Source organism: Prionailurus bengalensis, chromosome B1 (assembly GCF_016509475.1).
Source record: "Prionailurus bengalensis isolate Pbe53 chromosome B1, Fcat_Pben_1.1_paternal_pri, whole genome shotgun sequence".
Classification (NCBI taxonomy): Eukaryota; Metazoa; Chordata; class Mammalia; order Carnivora; family Felidae; genus Prionailurus; species Prionailurus bengalensis.
Genome location: NC_057344.1, coordinates 8,234,770 through 8,254,320, shown reverse-complemented (window position 1 = coordinate 8,254,320; position 19,551 = coordinate 8,234,770). Strand labels below are relative to the sequence as shown.

The 19,551-nt window shown below is 40.7% G+C and overlaps 1 protein-coding gene across 1 annotated transcript in view; it reads left to right on the top strand.

Annotated features, from left to right (window-relative positions):
- The window catches only part of VEGFC (vascular endothelial growth factor C), a 109,074-nt gene that overhangs the window by 8,396 nt on the left and 81,127 nt on the right, over positions 1-19,551 (top strand). The window lies entirely within an intron of this gene.

The window sequence follows — 19,551 nt, the reverse complement described above, 5'->3', positions numbered from 1 at the left end:
AAGCTTACTCATTAAAAATACCAGAAGTGGGTTACACTGGAAATGCAGACAGTGGAAGAGCTATTGTAAGGAAGTCTCCTGGTTTACCAGAAGTTGTCGAGTGAGCCCTGGAGGCTGCATGGACAAGCATGGGAAGGCTTGGCTGGTATGAGGTCAGCTGTGCAAAACAAGTCGATGGTGGTTACAGAAACAAAGGAGGGGATTTCACATATTGAAGTGTGAGTGCAAAGTACACGTCAGTCTAGTCAGCAGGGTGTTTGGGGAGAAGGGAGTAGACTGTCCAGAGCTTTAAGGGAAACAGAGGGGAATCTTGTAGAAGGTATAAAAAACCAAGGAGCAGGACCTAAGTTTGGATCTCGGTTGACACAACAGGAGCCACGGAAGATTCTTGAGTGATAGGCTGAAATTGGCGTCTTAAGGAACTTAATTTGGCATCATTGTGCAGAAGTATCTAAAAGAAGAAGACTAGGGGCGCCTGGGTGGCTCAGTCGGTTGAGCATCCGACTTCGGCTCAGGTCATGATCTTGGGGTTCGTGGATTCGAGCCCCGCGTCGGGCTCTGTGCTGACAGCTCAGAGCCCGGAGCCTGCTTCGGATTCTGTGTCTCCCTCTCTCTGTGCCCCATCCACGCTCATGCTCTGTCTCTCTCTCCCTCAAGAATAAATAAAATATTAAAAAAAATTTTTTTTTTAAAAAAAGAAGAAGACTAGAAGGTGGCCGCAAGCTTCCCCGAAGCCATTATCAACTGCAGGCTTCCTTCCAGTGTCTGTCAACGATTGCTGTTCTCATTCCGTGGGCCACCCATATATGGAATTTGAACTCCACTATATGTTCCTGGTTATTTCTGATGATGATAGTGATGACCACCGCAGACTTATGTAAGCACCCACCCCTGCGCTATCTGGAAACATTTATAAAGTATATTAATAACAGACATTTTCTCTATTATGGCTCACATTCCAAACAGAGCAAGTAGTGTAAACAATGGTCATGCTTAGATACACACACACACTACCCCCCTTGTCCCTTTCTGTCCCCAATCCCCTCCCTTTAATCATTCTTCAAACTGCCAGCCATGGCTTCTGTATTTTTTCTTGCCTAGCTAAATATTTTCAGACAATCCATTGAAAGAGAATATAAAAAAAATCAGAGTATATGATATTATATTCTCCACAGTTTATATACTGATTTGTAGTTCAGCTGACAAAGAGCAAGAAGGGGAGAGCAAGACAGAGAGAGACTGGTAACTCTGAAGTGTCCTAGCAATTCCTGCCCCCCCCCCCCGCCTTTTTTTTTAAGATGGCTCTGTGCCCACTGTGGGGCTTGAACTCCCAATCGGAGATCAAGAGTCACATGCTCTACCAACTAAGCCAGCCAGGCGCCCCAGCAATTCCCACTTTTTAAAATCTGCTTTGGGTGCCTGGGTGGCTCGTCGGTTAAGTGTCTGACTTTGGCTCAGGTCGTGATCTCGTGGTTCATGGGTTCAAGTCTGGCATCGGGCTCTGTGACAACTCAGAGCCTGGAGCCTGCTTTGGATTCTCCCTCTCTCTCTCTGCCTCTCCCCCACTCATACTATCTCTCTCTCTCTCTCTCTCTCTTTCAAAAATAAATAAACATTAAAAAATGTTTTTAACCTGCTTACAAGTATTCCTGCCAACAGTAAGACTAGAGGAGGGGACAGCCATAAGCTATCAAATTCTCTAACTTCTTGTTAAATAGATGGGTTTCATCTTCAGAAACACATCATAGACATAAAGGCTGTGGTCCTAGGCATGGGAAGTAACTGTGATATTCTTCCGAGTGATTCTCCAACACCTTCCACCTAGTTTATTACATTTTTATTATAAGCTTACAATTTTCCTGATTTCTAAAATATGGGAAGAGGAGATAATATTGATATTTGATTTTGAGACCACTGAGTCCAGGAATAGGGGACGATGGTCATCGTCTGAAATGCCCTGCACTTAAGTCATTTGGTGAAAAGGATTTTGATACACACAAGAGTTTTATAATGCCGTATCATTTCACATGACCTCATCCTGAATACTTTCAAGGCTTAAATACTTTAAAGTTCAAATCTCTGTTAAAGAAACAGACTAATGTTGCCACTTTAGTGTGTAAACCTCTCAAGTCTTTATATTATTACCTGGCATGAGAGAAATAAAAATATACGTTCTAAATTTATAGGGAAACCTTTCCAGAATACCTAAAATATTAAAAGTGGAGTGTCCACGAATAAAACATAAAGAAAATGTCATGCCAGCATGTTACCTGCAAGAGGGAAGCTTGTGTAAATTTGTTTAGGAAAATGTACCAGCCCTGCCTCTCTGGGGCAATCTTCCAGACCGGCAAAGTCTGTCCGGTCTGTGCTGTCATGGAGATGAACCAGGGAGTAGACACTTCACTTTCAGAGTAAGCGTGGTTTACAGGAGGACCCTGGTTTGCTCGCGGTAGCTGAGTTTGTTCGATGGTTCTGTTTCCTGGCCTGCCAGTCAGCAGACACTGAATTTCTTGGTGCAGCCTCTTGGTGCGGATGGGGGTGAGGAGTGTTGGAGGTGCATGAGCAAGTAAGGAAGAGGAAATTCAAAATAAGTGAGGTACACAGCTCCTAGCTCCTCAAGAGCTAATGCTGTATTTGTTCTTCATTAACATCTTGAAAGTACACTTCCTTAGGATTCCAGTACAGACGTTAGCGGAAGTATTTTAGGAACTTCTGACCAGATCCCGTATTTCTAAACTGAGAATGTTGTCCTGACTCAGTCCAGACCAAAAGATTAAATGCTAATTAGGCACTCAGCCTCCTTGTAATTGAATAAAGAATTAGATGACATATTAGCTATAGAAATCTGTGTATATCTATGTAGATTAGCCATTCAAGTCTTTATGCAGGTATGGGTATCCCCCTCTTTTAAAATGAGTTTCATATTTTTATTTCAGGATCAGAACTATGAGTCACGATATAAAATGCAGCTTCATATGTAAGTGCCATTACATTCCCTATTTTCAAATTTAAATTTTGCAAATTTAAATTTATTTTAATGTAATTTTCTTCACAGCAACTTTTATACAATTTTTCTTCCCTGTTAAAAGGGCTGTGGCTTGTATTTTTGGTCAGAAACAAGATTAAAATAGCACTGCATATTTAATATTCCTTTATATGTAGAGGAAATGTTGTGCAATTAATAATAATTTTGCTTCCAACTTGCTGAAGTACTTGAAACAGATGAAAACTTTCTGAGAAGAAAGAGCAGACTTTGACATTGTAGTTGTTTAGGAAGAGTCTTACATATATATGCATGGGGAGCCACACTCCTGGGAACTGGCTGGGAGCAGGGAAACTGACTCCTTATCACCTCCTCAGCCAGCTAGTGGTCAAAGGTTTAATGTCTTTTTTTCTGAAATGGCAAAAATCATTACCTTACTAAAAAAGATGTGTTGGTAAGAGCCCTATAAACTTTCCTCAAGAAAATAGCGCATTTCCTTTTCTTTGTTTACACTTACATGGAGCCTTTTCTTCCAATGCTCACCTCCCCCCCCCCCAAAATAAATGGTGGGTGGGTAAACTTGACAAATTAAATCAGACTGAAATCTGAAAGAAAATAGTCCTGATTCTCTTGTAACCAGAGTGACCACACATCTGCCATGAATCTTAGGACTGAATTCCTATAATCTGTGAAAGGGGTTGTTTTTTCCTTTCACTCAGAGTTCCTTGGAAGTAGCCGGTTAATATCAAATACCAGATGTGATGCTGTTTTAAACCACTGTGGTTTACTTTACTACGGTTAGCATTGCCTCCATGGAATATTTTTGATTCTTTCTTTATGTTTGCATCTGCTGTGTATATTTCGTTACTTTATCCTTCTTAAAGGCCTCTTCCAAGTTTATGTTTTGAAAAATGGAACACTTATGGAGGTTCATGTTTGCTTATGGGTCATGACACTTAAGACTTCCCTAAAACACAAACTAATCCTTTTGTCTCAGAGCCAGATTTACGTTTTGGGATGATAGTGAATCATTGTTTGTTCTCTTTGAATCCTAGGGCTTAAAAAAAAAGAATTGGTGTCCATCCATGCCAAATTAGAATTTTACCAAGGTCAAAATTACTCGTGAGTCATGACCATTACACTTAAAATTGAGCAATTTGAAGCTGCTTTAGATACACAGATTAAGCAAATAATGATGTCATAAATTGTAGCACAAATGACTTTTTTCCTCCTAAACATTGGTAGCCGGGGTGGGGGGCTGCTCTGTTGAGAGCCATTCTGTTTTACTTTAGAAAAACGCACCTTTGTGTCATGGCCACAGGAGCGTAGCATAATGACATTACTGTAACCTAGCATACGGTGACACCCGCCTTCGTGAATGGAAGATGAAAAGATTTAAAATTGGCGTTCCCTTTCTGTGTCACACTTATCTGTCAGTGCAGCCTGCAGTTTCTTCTGGATTCTTAAACCGGGGCCAATGTTAGTGTGACTGCCTCAAGCTTCCTCCAGCAGAAAATACCTGAAATTTTGCCGTCGCAGATGCCAAGGTTTGCTGTCGTCGTCGTCATCGTTTTTAAATAAAGGTGTTCTTGACATTGATTTTGACTTTATTGCACCTCTGTAAGGCGTTTGTGGTGTGGTAGGAAGGAGAACAAATATGCCTGATTTGCCTTAAATACCCTCTTAGGACTGACTGTGGGTTTTCTCCTCCCAGGAGTGTTTTAGATAATTATAAATTGGACCTTCTGCCCCCAAATTAAAATGGTAACTTAAACACTAAGATATTCATGTGCTAAAATTGAATCTGTGACATTCAGATGAGCTGTATGGCACACCATATGCACTGTGTGTTGCACGTAAGCGTTCCACACTTGCTTAGCCAATGGGTTATAAACGAGTTGTAACAGCTACATCTGTGCAATGCCAAGCACTCAGGTGCCATTAGTCTGAACTGTAGGAGTTCCAGTTAAATAGTGAAGTTTAAAACCTTTCCCTTTTTAACGAAATGTCACCAACCTGTCATTAAACAAGGACTTCCATACCTGTGAGGAAGAGTGTCGTTTAGACCTAATGGTACGCGAATCTCTGAAGCTGTGTGATTTCGTGAGCACCCTGGTGCATTGTTTCTACCCGTATATAAGTTCAGTCTTTTCCAGAACAGTTTCTGCCTTTCTAACCCTAAGCCTAAACGATTACCATTTTAGTTAACTAAATTCTGTTTTTTTTTTTTCTATCTGGGTCCTTTGCTGGACCCCCTGACACGAGTTGGTCTGTCCCAAGGGCAGAAAGAACGTGTTGTAATTCCAGGATCATGGGCTCCCTTGAAGGTTACAAAGACTCCTGATTAGAGAGTAATGCTTCACTCTAAAGCAACGTATCCCTCTTGATAACATGCCCTTGGGTGCTGACAGACATGGGACCATTCTTTCATAAAGCAAAATTACAGACACATAATACTCTTCCCGATAAATTACATAATCTTTCCTTTTCCTATATTCCATCTTTTTACTCTAGTATATTTTGCCATTAACTATCTTTCAACACACTTTAAACAACTTCAGCTCATTACAGAATAACTATGTCTACCACTGCCAAGAGCCATTGTTTATACCGCCTTGTACTTCAGTCTATATATAGCGTTCTACAAAGAAGGTCAACAATTTAGTGAGAGTAGAATTTCTTAGAGTACATTTAAATTTGAACTTAATTTCTTTTTGGAAAATTAGGTTCCAGGCTCTGCCATCTTTGCACCTCAACACATCTTCCCACTATTTTGGTGCATAAATGATGCTTTTATATCACAGTTGCTTCCATTTTAATGTAATATTAGCTGGTTGTGGCTTGGAAAACTTAGTACATACACTTCTTCCATGACTACAGAAGTACACATAGTAAGTAGGTCGTATGTACATCTAGGGTGCATTTAACATGAGGAACCAGAATTCCTTCCCAACTTTGGGTGCTTTTTCTTGTGGCAATATATATAAATTTATCATTTTGTTACGCTGGTTTATGCTGTTGCTGCAATGTGAAATCAGAAAATTTTCCAGGATATATCTGGAGTTTATGAGGACAGCAGGAATATTTGAAGACGAAACACTCTGAGGAAATTGGGAAGGTAAGTTGCTACACATGTAGAATGTAGAACAGACAGTGTTTTGGGTGAGACCAGATGTTTTGCAGCAGGGAGTGAGAGCACGGTTAAAGTATATCTGGGTCATATGTAGCTATCAAAACCCGACTTCACTGAGACTGGGAATTAAAGATGAGTATAGTTTAGATTCACCCTTATAAGTCTTCAGTTCAACAAAGTCACTTGCTTGCAGGGCCAGGTGATTTAGTCAGAATTATTTAATTAGGTCGTTCTTACTTGAATCCGCATTTGATTGTAATAGATGTCATAGCGCTAAGTAATTTGGGATTGCTAGCTTAATGATTGTTGAAGAACAAATACTTGTTTTCTTTGTGTTTTTTTTAAGCTTATTTATTTTGAGAGAGAGTGCAAATGGGGGAGGGGCAGAGGGAGAGGGATAGAGAGAGAATCCCAGCTCATAGTCAGGAATCTTGAGTTCATGACCTGAGCTGAAATCAAGCGTCTGAGGCTCAACCAACTGAATCACCCAGGCGCCCCTTGTTTACTTTGATGTAGGGCACTTTAAGGAACACTTTTCCCTCTGGTAGCATTCTTTTCTAGAAGGGGACCGTTCACTTACTTTCTTCGTGTGTGTGTGTGTGTGTGTGTGTGTGTGTGTGTGTGGCATTCTCTTCCGTGCTTCCAATTATAATTGTGAACAAATATCAATAGAAATTCCATGTAACCCGTATGGATTAGTTATCGAAGCTCACCAGCAAAATGTATTTACCCTGAGAATACAGTCGGCCACAACTAGACCATCAGCATGTGAAGTCATATTGTCCCCTGTTGCTCATGCATTTTTTCCCCTTTTTATGTACTGTTCTGGCTAAAGTTCAGTATTTTGGTGATTATAATTGTGGGCTGAATAAAAATGTATTTGATTTTGAATTGTAAACAGAAAAGACATCAAGTTCTTTGACTTGAAGAATTACTTAGAATTTGAGTGTAACTTTGAGCTGAGAGAAGTCAAAGAGTTAGGTTTCTAGGCACATTCTGACTATAAAATGGATACCTTACATATACCAAGAATAAATCATATATCCGTATCTGTTACTTTATAAAATTGATTACTTGGTTCACTAAGTAGTTATTGCGTTCTATGTGTCAGCATTTATGGTATTAAGTAAAATCTGAGGAAAAGAATTCTATACGATTCCAAGATGTAAGCTTTTATGTGCTTAAAAGTTTCAAATATAATAGTGACATTTTTTTATGGAACAGTTTGCATGTACTCGGTTAAAATTTATAAACTTCTTTTCTAGTGTTCTTTGTAGGTGGCACTGACATAGGATATTCTGGCCAATGAAGTATAAGGCAGAATCTAAGATTTATGGGAAAACTTTCACTTTTCTGATAAAACACTGCTTTTCTTCTTGTTTTCTTCCCTGGAAATAAGAAAAATCGCTTAAATTTAAAAATACTTCATACTTAACAAAGAACACTCTTAGACTTGTGTGGACTAAAATTTTTTAAATTATTAATATAAGCATGTGACTGTGGAGTGACTTTCTAAATTTGTACGACATCCTCAATCTGTTGCCCCTAGACTTATAATAATTTGTATCTTTATATCCAACATTTTTTGCATGACTGATGGATTCTCTTAAGATGATATTTATGTTCATATTTTGTAAATACTTTAAGCCAGCCACATCTGAAATAAATAACAATTGTGTCTATGAAGACATGTACACCTCCTGTCCCTTCTCACCGTTAGAAGTATTAATAGCTTGAGAGTGACTCTGGACCAACTCTAATTGTTTAGAAAATGGCAGCTAGAGAGAAAATTCTCATGGGATTTAGAGAGAGAAAACTGGATGAGAAGTCTCAAATATGAGGAAAAAATGTGCAAACAAGGAAGTATTTTCATACCTTCATTCAGATTAATGAATAATTAAACACCTGGGCTGTGCAAAACTTGTGTGTGATTCCAGGCCTTTACAAGCCCGAATGTGTCATCAGAGCATCAAGATGGGAAATTAGGAAGGCATGCTAATTTAAATTTAAAGCAGCTGGAAATACAGGACATGGCATAGAGGCCCATCTTCACATCTGTCAACAAGTGCTTACAGATGCCACATGAATGGCTTTAAGTGCAATTATAAAACCCAATGGAATGTTCAGAGGTGCCTCCAAGAATGTGATTGGCCAACGTACAGCGTGCTCATTCCTAAGAAAAGCTCTGTCCAAGACAAATTTGAAATGTGTACAATCCCTCCTATAGTGATGAACAGTTTCAGCTTAATGTTCGGGGGAAAACATATCAAATAATAAGAGATATATTATGTTAGTTGACTTTTCTTTGTGTTTTAAGTTTATTTATTTATTTTGAGAGAGAGAGAGAGAGAGAGACAGAGCACGAGCAGGGGAGGAGCAGAGAAAGAGAGAGAGAATCCCAAGCAGGCTTCGCACTGTCAGCACAGAGCCCGATGTGGGGTTCAAACTCACAAACCATGAGATCATGACCTGAGCCAAAACCAAGAGTCAGATGCTTACCCGACTGAGCCACCCAGGCGCCCCTTAGTTTACTTTTGCTAGTAAAAGTTTATTTACAAGCACAACACAGTTCTCTTCCGGTTAGATTTTTTTTTTCCCTCAGCTGAAAGATTTTGGATCTGGAGCTCACAGGCCAGTTGTAGTAATCTGCAATGATTAAGGATTTTATACTTGACTAGCCCTTCTCCCTGAAAATTACTGGCTCCCTCTTGGAGCTGTGGATTTATTAACTTCCACTCCAGGGTGGGTAAGTGTCCTAAATTCGCTTCTGCCACGTTATTTGCCATCTAGGGGACTGTTAGGCTATCGGTGGGTCATCCAGATTCGTACGGTGGACTCCCTATCTATGCTCAAGGCACTTTGACCAGATCTGGTCATTAAAATCTGATCAGTCGTGGTTCTAGTCTCAGGCTAAACCAGTTGATGGCTAGATACTTTTACCTGGCAATCTAGAGAATACCAATCAAGACATTCATATGCAGGAAGCAACACGAAATAAAGCGTGTGTTCTAATGCTTTTCCCTTAAAACACAATATGGACCATGCCGTGTATTTTTACTTACTAAGTTTCTTATTGGGATATTATTTTAATTTCTAGAAGTGGTCATACTTTTCCATTTGTCACGTCTCTGATGTCTAAATTTTCAGTTTTGTATTCTTCCATGTTACATGCGGTAGCGGTTTTATATCTGGAAAGATCATTTTTTTTGCCACAAAAATAAGTGTTCGACACACCCCACACATGTAGACTACTGGAATAACTCAATACAGGGACTGAGTCGCAAGCAAAAGTGATTCTTTGATTTTTTTTTTTTGGTTTCTCAAGTTATTCACCACCTATTACTTTCTGTCACATTTAAAACCTAAAGCTCATAAAGTTAATTTTCACAATGATCACTGAATGTAGTAATTCAAAGTATCGATGAGAATTCGTATTTAACCATTTCTCCTTAATTAAAAATCGTTTGCTTAACTATACCTTAAGTAGTCCTATGCGATACATTATTCAAGAGTTTTAGTCAATTCCATGTTGTAAATCAACTGCGTATTGTGGAGGACTGATTTTATTATTTTCTTTTTTCTGAGCAGTGTGCTGGGAACAAGACTATTCCACAAGCAAAGGATACGTGCTTATCATTATTCAGTCTTTCTAAAGAAGTGAGGTTGTCTTAAGTGAATTTTCTGGACTCCTGCAAATTAGCACTTTTAAGTATAATACGTCATATTTATATTGTGTTGATTGAAGCAGGTTAAACATAACCTCATTTTAATAATTGGGCTATAAAGGGGCGCCTGGGTGGCTCAGTCGGTTGAACGTCCGACTTCAGCTCAGGTCACAATCTCACGGTTCGTGGGTTCGAGCCCCGCGTCGGGCTCTGTGCTGACAGCTCTGAGCCTGGAGCCTGTTTCAGATTCTGTGTCTCCCTCTCTCTCTGCCCTTCCCCCACTCGCGCTCTGTCTCCCTCTGTCTCAAAAATAAATAAACATTAAAAAAATTACATTAAAAAAATAATTCGGCTATAAAATAAGAATTACTGCTACTTCCCATTTTTCTTCCTACCACTGTTATTTACCACTTCTGTTTGCAGGATCCTTTGCACCTTTTAAAAATTTGTTTTTACACTTGTCTTTTTTGTTTCCTTTCCCTAATGCTTCTGTACGTCTGTTCTTTGATGGAAGAGAGATATTTTTTGGTTTTTAGCTTTGGGTTCTTTAGTATTATTATTATTATCATTATTATTATTAGTGCCATACCATCAAAGAATTCTATTTCAGCCTCTGGTGATCTCGGCAACTACTCTGAGAATATCAGTTAAAGTGGGATCGGGCCATTTGTACCAAAACTCTAGCTCAGCGGCTTAAGCGAATTTGAGTTTCCTTCTCTCCCCAGCGGGCAGTTAAGGGCTCGCGCAGCCAGGAGCTCCACGGGGCTGTCCGCGTGTCAGCCCCTGCGTGCTTCCCCGCTCACGGCTGCAGCAAAGCTGCCTCCTCCCAGCCTTGTGTCTGGTCTGGAGGAAGGAAGGATACGGAGACGGGAAGCGGACGTCCTAACAGGAAAGCAGCAGCTTGCTCAGAAATCCCCGGTAGATTGGAACTTACTCTTCCCACAACCGTCCTGTGGCCATCTCTAGCTGCAAGAGAGGCTAAGAAATAAAATCTATGCAACCTCAAGCAATATTGGAACTGGCTCCCTAAGGAAGAAAAGGAGAATGGATTTTGAGTAGCAGTGTTAGTAGCGTGGTATCAGTATGATTTGTAGCTTTCCCCCCGAAATTTCTCACGTTTTTCCTCACGCCTGCAACATCGCTGTGTCCCTTAAATACTTAACTGAAAATTAATGTCACTGAAATGTTGATTTTTAAGCAATATGAATGTATCACACGAGACCTTTCTACTCTTCACAAGATTTAAAAATCCAGTTTGGAGGGGCGCCTGGGTGGCTCAGTCGGTTAAGCGTCCAACTTCGGCTCAGGTCATGATCTCGGGGTCTGAGTTCGAGCCCCGCGTCGGGCTCTGTGCTGACAGCTCAGAGCCTGGAGCCTGCTTTGGATTCTGTGTCTCCCTCTCTCTCTGACCCTCCCCCGTTCATGCTCTGTCTCTCTCTCTCTGTCTCACAAATAAATAAACATTTAAAAAAAAATCTAGTTTGGAGAGATAGTGCCTTTATGAAACATTTATAGAACATGAGAATTTAAACTTGCTAATTGTATTGTGTCAAAAGTAAGTGCAGTAACAGAGAAGGGAAAGACCGGAAAAATCTAGTGTTACTGAAAAATACTCGAGGGGTGTGGATTTCAGTATAGGACAATACTACCGCCCCAAGTAAATATGACTCACTTCATTTAAAATTTTTTCGGTAATATATTGGTGTCGATTTTCCTTTTACTCTGTATTCGCTGTGAGGTTGGACACGGAAACATTTCAGATTTGACATGTCTTCTTTCTGACAATGGAGTCATCACCATTGCTTAAGGCATGAACTTAACGTGCTCAGTCTTTCCTCTCCGTGGAGCTGTATTGTTTGTGAGGCCAGCTTGGTACTGATGGAGACGTCCCCTCTCTCCTTCCCTCACACAGTTCTGCTGGAAGAGTGGAGCACGGCTCCACTGTCAGATCGCAGTCCACTCCAACAGAGTACCATCATCCCGACTTCCCTGTGTTGATTTACAAATCACACCCCCGAGATAAGGACGGACTAGCCCTGAGACAGGGACAGAGTTAGTGGCCTCACCCCCCCAGTAAAACGCCTGGTACAGATCCGGCTGTGTTGTCCCCACACAGAAAGGACCAGGTGGGGTGTGCACGGCATGACTACCAGATGTGAGCATCTTCCCGTGTGTTCTACGATGCCACCCTGTGGATGGCGGCCGGGGAGGGAGAAGGCACTCACCACATGGAAAAACAAGATGATGTAATAGGCCTTAGTGGAATTCTCACTGCTTTTATTGAACTGTCTGTCCCGATTGCTTTAAACCAACTCAGGAGAATGTCTGTTGGCGAAAATAGGAGCTCAGTTGTTTTTCAGGGGCAGTGGTCCAGAGGACACGATAATAGGAATAGATAATTCCAAAGCTGAAAATACATTAGATACATTCTTATTTTCTGTTTGGAAAGTCTGCCTGGAGACTTTCTGCCATTGTGCTGTCTCAGGGAAATACCCTATTCAGGTCACTGGAAATAACATGTCAGGTTTGAAAAGAGACTTCATACGTAGCCAAATAAACAGGGTAAATATATTTAGAAAGTCATTCTAGTGACTAGTATATTAGAATGTTTACACAATAATAATGTTGGTGATGTTAGGATTTATCCTTTTCAATGGAATGACTTGTCACATCTAGAAAGAGACTTTATGGGTAGCTAAATATACTTGCTAAATGTCTTTAGAAAAGATTTTTACTATGGGCATCCGACTGGCTCAGTCGGTTAGGTGTCCGACTTCGGCTCAGGTCATGATCTCACAATTCGTGGGTTCAAGCCCTGCATCAGGCTCTGTACTGACAGCTCAGGCCCTGGAGCCTGCTTCGGATTCTGTTTCTCCCTCTCTTTGCCCCTCCCCTGCTTGCTCTCGCTCTCTCTCTCAAAAATAAATAAACATTTTTAAAAAAAAAGGTTTTTACTAACAGTTTTGTTTCTGTTTTTGTTTTTTTTTTAAATAGCTGATTAATTTCAAGCAATAATACTGATTGAAGTCTTTGGGTAGCCAGGGGTAGGAGTTACTCTGGTTTTGTTAGTGTAGTTCTAAATATTTTCAGTTTGATGAGAAAAAAGGAATAAGATGTACTTACAATTGGAAGTTTGAATGTTTAAGCTAGGTGAATTTTGTTTTTCAGAATGACTGTTTCTAAGATCATGTGTAACTATCAGATATTTTTTAAGTTGCCTGAAAACTTATTTTCTAGTAAGTAGATGTTTCTTCTCAAGCCTTGTAGGAATATGTTTTATATATTTTGTAAACATATAAAATTTTCTTTTAGCATAGGTTAGCAGAAAATAGTAATTTGCCTTCAGAGTCCTTAATTAATGTTTTGTGATCAAAGACCCACAGATGGAATAAAGTTTATCTAAACATCCATTTATTAATGGAATATCTACTGGCTAAATACTATTAATTAAATATAAATAATACATTGCTCTTTGCAAGATACCAGTGATCTCCATGTTGCTGAAGCCAGCGAACCATCATCAGAACTTTGTGTTCTGTGTTCTTTTCTGGGATGGTCAGTCCGATGTGGCCATGAGAGGAGTCACAAGAGAGACGCAAGAAAACAAAGTCTATAATACTCACAGGAAGAGCTCCCCACAGGCCGTGCGTGGCCACAGGGGAAGATTTTGGTGAGGAGGCAGAGAGCAGGAGTGAGGCAAAAGCAGAGTTTCCACAGGAAAGGCATAGCAAGGCATGGTGAACCGGTTAGGGGTTAGGATTGGCTGGTCTGAAAAATGTCAGCAGGCTCTACACTGGAGGGGTGGTCCCAGGTTGCCTGGTAACGGGCCTGGGGGCGTGGGGGATGATGAAGGCAAAGAAGTAGTGCCTCAGGGGGTGTAAGGGCCAGCTAGAGCAGGTGCGCCTCTGGACTGGTGAGTTTGCTTGTCAAAAGCATGCTCCCAGCTGCAGCCCTTGAACCTCTAAGAACTGGCCAGCCTGGGAGGGGCGGTCTATCCCTGCCAGCCAGCGCTGGTGTGGAAAAGAGAACCTGAACTGCTGGCCGTTCTTCTTCCTGCATTTTTAATACCCAAGTGCCCCCAGCTCCACCCCATGCCCTCTGTTCTGGTGTCCACTCTGTCTTGGTGACGCAACCCAGGCCCGTGGTTCTCAATGTCCCCCAATAGTGTCTTCAGTCCAGATCCCTCTTCTGAACTTCAGAACGTAACCAACTCTCTTCTCCTCTCGCTATTTGACATTTCCACTCGGACGGGTGAGAGACATTCCAAATTTAACATATTCAAAGACTGATCAGACTGATCAGACATATTCACCCCTGAGCAGACTACCTTATCCACAGCTTTTTCCTAACTCAGTCAGTGGCACCAAAGTGCTTCAAGTTGGACAAGTCAAAATGTAGGGAGTCATCCCTGACTTCCTTCCTTCCTTCTTTCCTGCCCCAAATCCAAATATGGGAATCGAGTCTGCGTGGCTAAGCCTTCAAAGTATATCCCGAATCTAACCACGTCTCACCACATCTACTGTGACCTGTACTGTTCTGAGCCATGGTTGTGTCTCACGGGGATCACAGTGAGACAGTGCTGTGTTGGTTGTACCCTTAACCACTTCATAGAGTATTCGCAACGGAGCAAACAGAATAATCCTTTTAGAACACAAGTCATATCACAGCCCTCTTCTATTGAAGGCCCTAGAATAGCTCCCTATTTCACACAGAGCAAAACCCAAAATCTCTGCAAGGGAATAGCAACCAAGATTCTAGAAATGTTTTAATCGAAGAGAATTTAATGAGGATATGTTTAAGGAGGTGTGGGTGTTCAGGAAGCACCCAGGGGCTTAGCGGCCGTGGGAAGCCCTAAGCACCTGGGTCCTGCAGGAGCAGGGTGAGGGGGTGGTCCTGGAAGTGACAGAGGGACTCAATCTCCAGCAGGATCTGGTGTGTGGCATGCACACACGCTGATATCTGTGGTGAGGCAGGGACGTGCAGGAGGAGAGTAAACCCAGTTTTTGTTCACATCCTGGTCAAACACTTGATTCTGTCACCCTTCTCCATTTTAGCCATTCTGGTCATTACGTAATCCTATTTCATCATGTTTCATTTTGCCTTCCCATGGTGACTGTAATGAAGCTGGACACATTTTTATAAGGTTTTTTTTTTTTTTTGCCCATTTTGGCTATCTTCATTATAAAAATGCCTGTTCATATATTTTGCTCATTTTTCTGTTTGGCTGTATATCTTTCTTTGCAATTGTTTTTTCTATTGTTTATTTTAGAGAGAGAGAGAGAGACAGAGTGTGAGAGCAGGGGAGGGGCAGAGAGAGAGGGAGACACAGAACCCCAAGCAGGCTCCAGGCTCCAGGCTGTCAGCATGGAGCCCTAAGAGGGGCTTGAACTCATGAACCATGAGATCATGACCTGAGCCAAAAATGGACGTTTAACCGACAGAGCCACCCAGACACCCGAGTTGATTTTTAAAATAAATATATGTGATTGGATACCAGACTTTTTTAAGATATATATTTCAAGTATTTTCTTCCACCTACTACTGGCCTTGCTTTTTTATTTTATTCAATGGCCACAGTTTTCAAATTTTAATTGTAGCGTGATTTTCCTTCCTTTTATTATTAATGACTTTTATATCTTAAAAAGAATAAACTTTTTCTTAAAAAGTTTAAGGAATCTTTGTCTACCCAGTGTCATGAAGGTATTCAAGAAGCTTTAGTGTTTTTACCTTCCACAGATTTATAATGAACCTGGAATTATTTGTACAGCAAGAGGAGTATGAGTCGGGACAAACATTTTCTACTTAGATATCTAATTACCTCCGTGTGTTTTACCACTGATCCTTGGTGTTACCCTTGTAAAAGTGTTCTCTCTATACATATGCAGTTCCTTTCTGGATTGTCTGTTTATTATTTTACTCTATTTGTCTTGTGTTAGTGTTGTGTGCATTTTTTTTTGTTTGTTTGTTTCCTAGAAAGACTCGATACATGGCACAAATATTTCCAGTTTGTTTTGGATGTTGCCTTGACTACATATGTTGGAATTGCATTGAATCTGAAGATGAATTAAGGAAAACTGGCATATCTAGCAATATTGAGCCTTCTATTTAGGTTTTTAAAAATTTCTTTCAGTTGTACAAAACCTTTTTTTCTTTTTGTGTAGAGGTTTTGCACGACTGCCTCGTTGGTGCCCGGGTATTTGACATTTTGATGCCACTGCAAAGGGGATTTGCCTTTGCATTCCATTGCCTAACTTTTCCGGGTATAGTATTCTACATTGGCATTTTTTTCTTTACCTACTTTATTTTTTAGCATTTGTTTATTTTGAGGGAGAGGGGAGAGCAGCAGCAGAGAGAGGGAGAGAGAACCCCAAGCAGACTCCATGCTGCACATGGAGCTCAGTCTGGGCCTTGATCTCATGACTATGAGATCATGACCGGAGCTGGTATGAAGAGTCTGACACTTACCTGACTGAGCCACTCAGGCGCTCCTATCCCTATTTTAAAGATTTTTCTCCCCCGGCCCTTGTTCTGATTTCATTGTTTCCACTGTCAATGTTATTACTCCTTTGAACAAGAAATGAGCTTCCTTGTTGGCTTTTCGGGTTTTCTGTTTTTGGATTTCAGTAGTTCTGTTACACTTTTAGGTCTAGCTCCCTTTGTATTTAATATGCTTGGAGTTCATAGAAATTCTTCAATCTGTAGCTTGACTGTTTTTATTATTATTTTGGAAAATTCTAAATCATTTCGTCAAATATTTCTTCTGTCCTGTAGTCTCCCTCCTCCAATTGAATGTATGTTAGACATCCTCACTGTGCCCTCTATTTCTGCATCAAATTTTTGTGTTGTCTGTGTCTATTAGGTTTTTCCTCTAGTTTCCTGTGGGGGTTTTCTACTGACCTATCTTCCAGTTCACTGATCCTCCCTTTGTCCTAATAATCCAATGTACTGAGATCCCTGTGTTTTCAGTTAGTATGTTTTACAGTTCTCAAATTGCTGTTTTTTCTTTGGTAACTTCAGTTTCCCTGATAACATTCTTCATCTTGCCTTCTATGTTCTTACCCATACTAGTCACACATATTGCAATACCTGTTTCAATATCTGGCTTATCTATGGTTTTACTTTTATTGCATACTTTTTCTATGATTTTGTTTTCTTCATCTAATTTGCAAGTGTGGTTGAACATTATTGATTAAGTGCCTGGCATTGGATATGAAGAGTTATAACTGAATTAGGCTTGTTCTTTCAGAGAGGGTTTACTTTGTCCTCTGCTAGTCAGCTAAGATGGGGACAGGTCACCCCAGTTCAGTCAGAGGGTGGCGTGCCTAGAGGCCTGTCTGCAGTCTGGGTGTGGGTCAGGCTGCTGTGGTTCGCCCATGCTCCAAGGGAGTACACTCAAGGGATTTATCTGAGAGCCATCGTTGCTCCTTGGTGGGTCCCGAACTCCAACCGTGGTTTCCTCAGCACTGTGATACCACTGAAAACACCCCATACTTTTCATATTTTTGCTTGGTTACTTTGCTTCTTGCCCGGAACAGTTTGAAAATCTTATCCAGTGCCCCAAAAGGAAAACTAGAAATGTCAGATTGCTTCTCTTGTCTTACCGTCTCTCAGGATGTGAGCCCCTCCAAGCCTGACTTTCCCTGCAGGCCCAAACTTCAATGTTCCCTCTTTTCAACCCAGCAGATTGCCAGAAGTCCCCACTTTTAACTTCTATGTTTCTTTTTGCCCGAATGTTCAGCCTCTTACCCATGCGAGGACTGGCATATTATCCAAGGGTAGTGCTGAAAATGTCAGCCCAGCTTTCTGAGTTTTTTCTATCCATCATCCTGACTCCTGAAGCCTTGGCCACCTCTGCAGTTAGATATTGCAATATGTGTATGCTGTCTTCAATTTTATCTCGTATGCTCTAGTCCTGAGCAGAAGCTGCACCCATGATGGTTACAAGTGACATTCACTAAACAAGCCATCTTAATAATTATCTGGTTAGGATGGTTCGGTGACTAAGGGAACAAAGTTTTGGATAGGTTTGTGATTTGAATTCCACTTACTATGTGTGAAATACCTACCTAGTGAGAGCTCAGTTTTATCACCTATAATCAGAAAATCACAGCTTTTTCATAAGATACTTGTTCCCTTAACACCAAGTCTCTGTAATTCATCCGTGGTAACATTTTGTATCTGTAGTTCTTTCATCCTTCTCCCCCCCCCCATTTTTCAACGTAGGGAGATTTTATTGTAAAAATATCCCCCAAATATGTATTTTTCTATGAATGGAAATATGTTTTCTGGTTTTTCATTTTGGACTTTTTTTTTTTGAACCATATCTAAGTGGATTGAGGATGAATTTCTGTAGAGCAGATTTGTGTTTGCTGTGTTAGGCACCTGTGGACATCATAGATAGAGACCACTTTCAAAGGCAGATTTGGTTAAAGTCTGCTTGAGCTGCACAGGTAGATTTTTTCAGAACACAGACCAAGAGGAGAGCTCTTTCACGATCACCTCACAAGGAAGAGAGTTCTTCCCCTCTTTCACCCGGAAGAAATGTTGAGGTGGCGACTCCTGCTGTCTCCTGCTTTCTTCTAGTTTGCCCTTGTACTGAGGGGACACTGTAGACTTTGGGTGTTCTAGCTTAATACAGGAATATTTATCAGACTTCCAAATCCAGGAGAGTTCTTGGCTCTGTCTTCTCTGGCACGATCAATCTCAAAGCCCAAGTTCACCAGCCAAAGCACCTGTTTCTCATTCCAGAGTGAATATGACTTGAGTGCTTCCTTCGTCTGTGATTTCCCTCTTTCACTTCATTTTTGGCTTCCTAGGAATCTTTACTTTCTTACCAGACTTTCACTGTATATGGGATGCACACACACGGACACTTTTATATGTACGTAGGCCGGTCGGTCGGTGGGTTGATAGATACCTTTTTAGAAAAAATCTCTTCTACCAAATGGTTAGAAGTAACTAATTCATTTTTTATAAGAGATTTTAGGATTGTCCTTAAGACTCGGTGATTTTAAGGACTTGTGTTCTGTGTCTGCTTCTGATACCAGTTCTCAGCGGTGCCAGCTGCACAGCCATGGGCATCTCTAGTCATGGGTGCAGGGTAAGATAGACAATTTTCACTTTCTTCCTAAGCTTAGCTGGTACAAATGCATGGGATATTGCTTGGTTATACTGAATAAATTGATGATTCTAAATAAAATTAATACACAGGTCAGAGACAGCTGGACTTTACTCACTATCCCTCTCTTACCTTTGTCTCTCTGCCCATATTTTCTTCTCAGACTGATGATGTCCTCCAACTCTGAATTCTAGTACTTTCTTTCACCCCATTTATACTCCATGCCTTTCTCTCTCCCCGTTGATCCTTCCATCTGTGTGTGATGAGCCTGCATGCCCCTCCCTCTGTATTATTTATGTGTACCATAAGATATAATTAGCCTAAGTGCTAAGTATGTGTTTATTTTTCTAATGTTATATGGGCATGCATATAATGTGCACAGGGAATCTGACAATTTATATCAATTCATTGTTGTCCTTGATGTAGTATTCAACTTTATCAGTTCCTACAATCTTAGTAACTCTGTGGCATACTTAGTTTTGTTTTTGTTTTAGGGATCATCTATAAAAACTATGTGTTTGTTCCCCAGAAAACCTCCATGTGTATATAGTCACTACAAATGATAACAACTGTTTTTATATTCACCGATACTAGGCTAAAAATAGTTTGTATTAGAGTATTCACTGATATTTGAAGGAAAATGTCCAGCAAG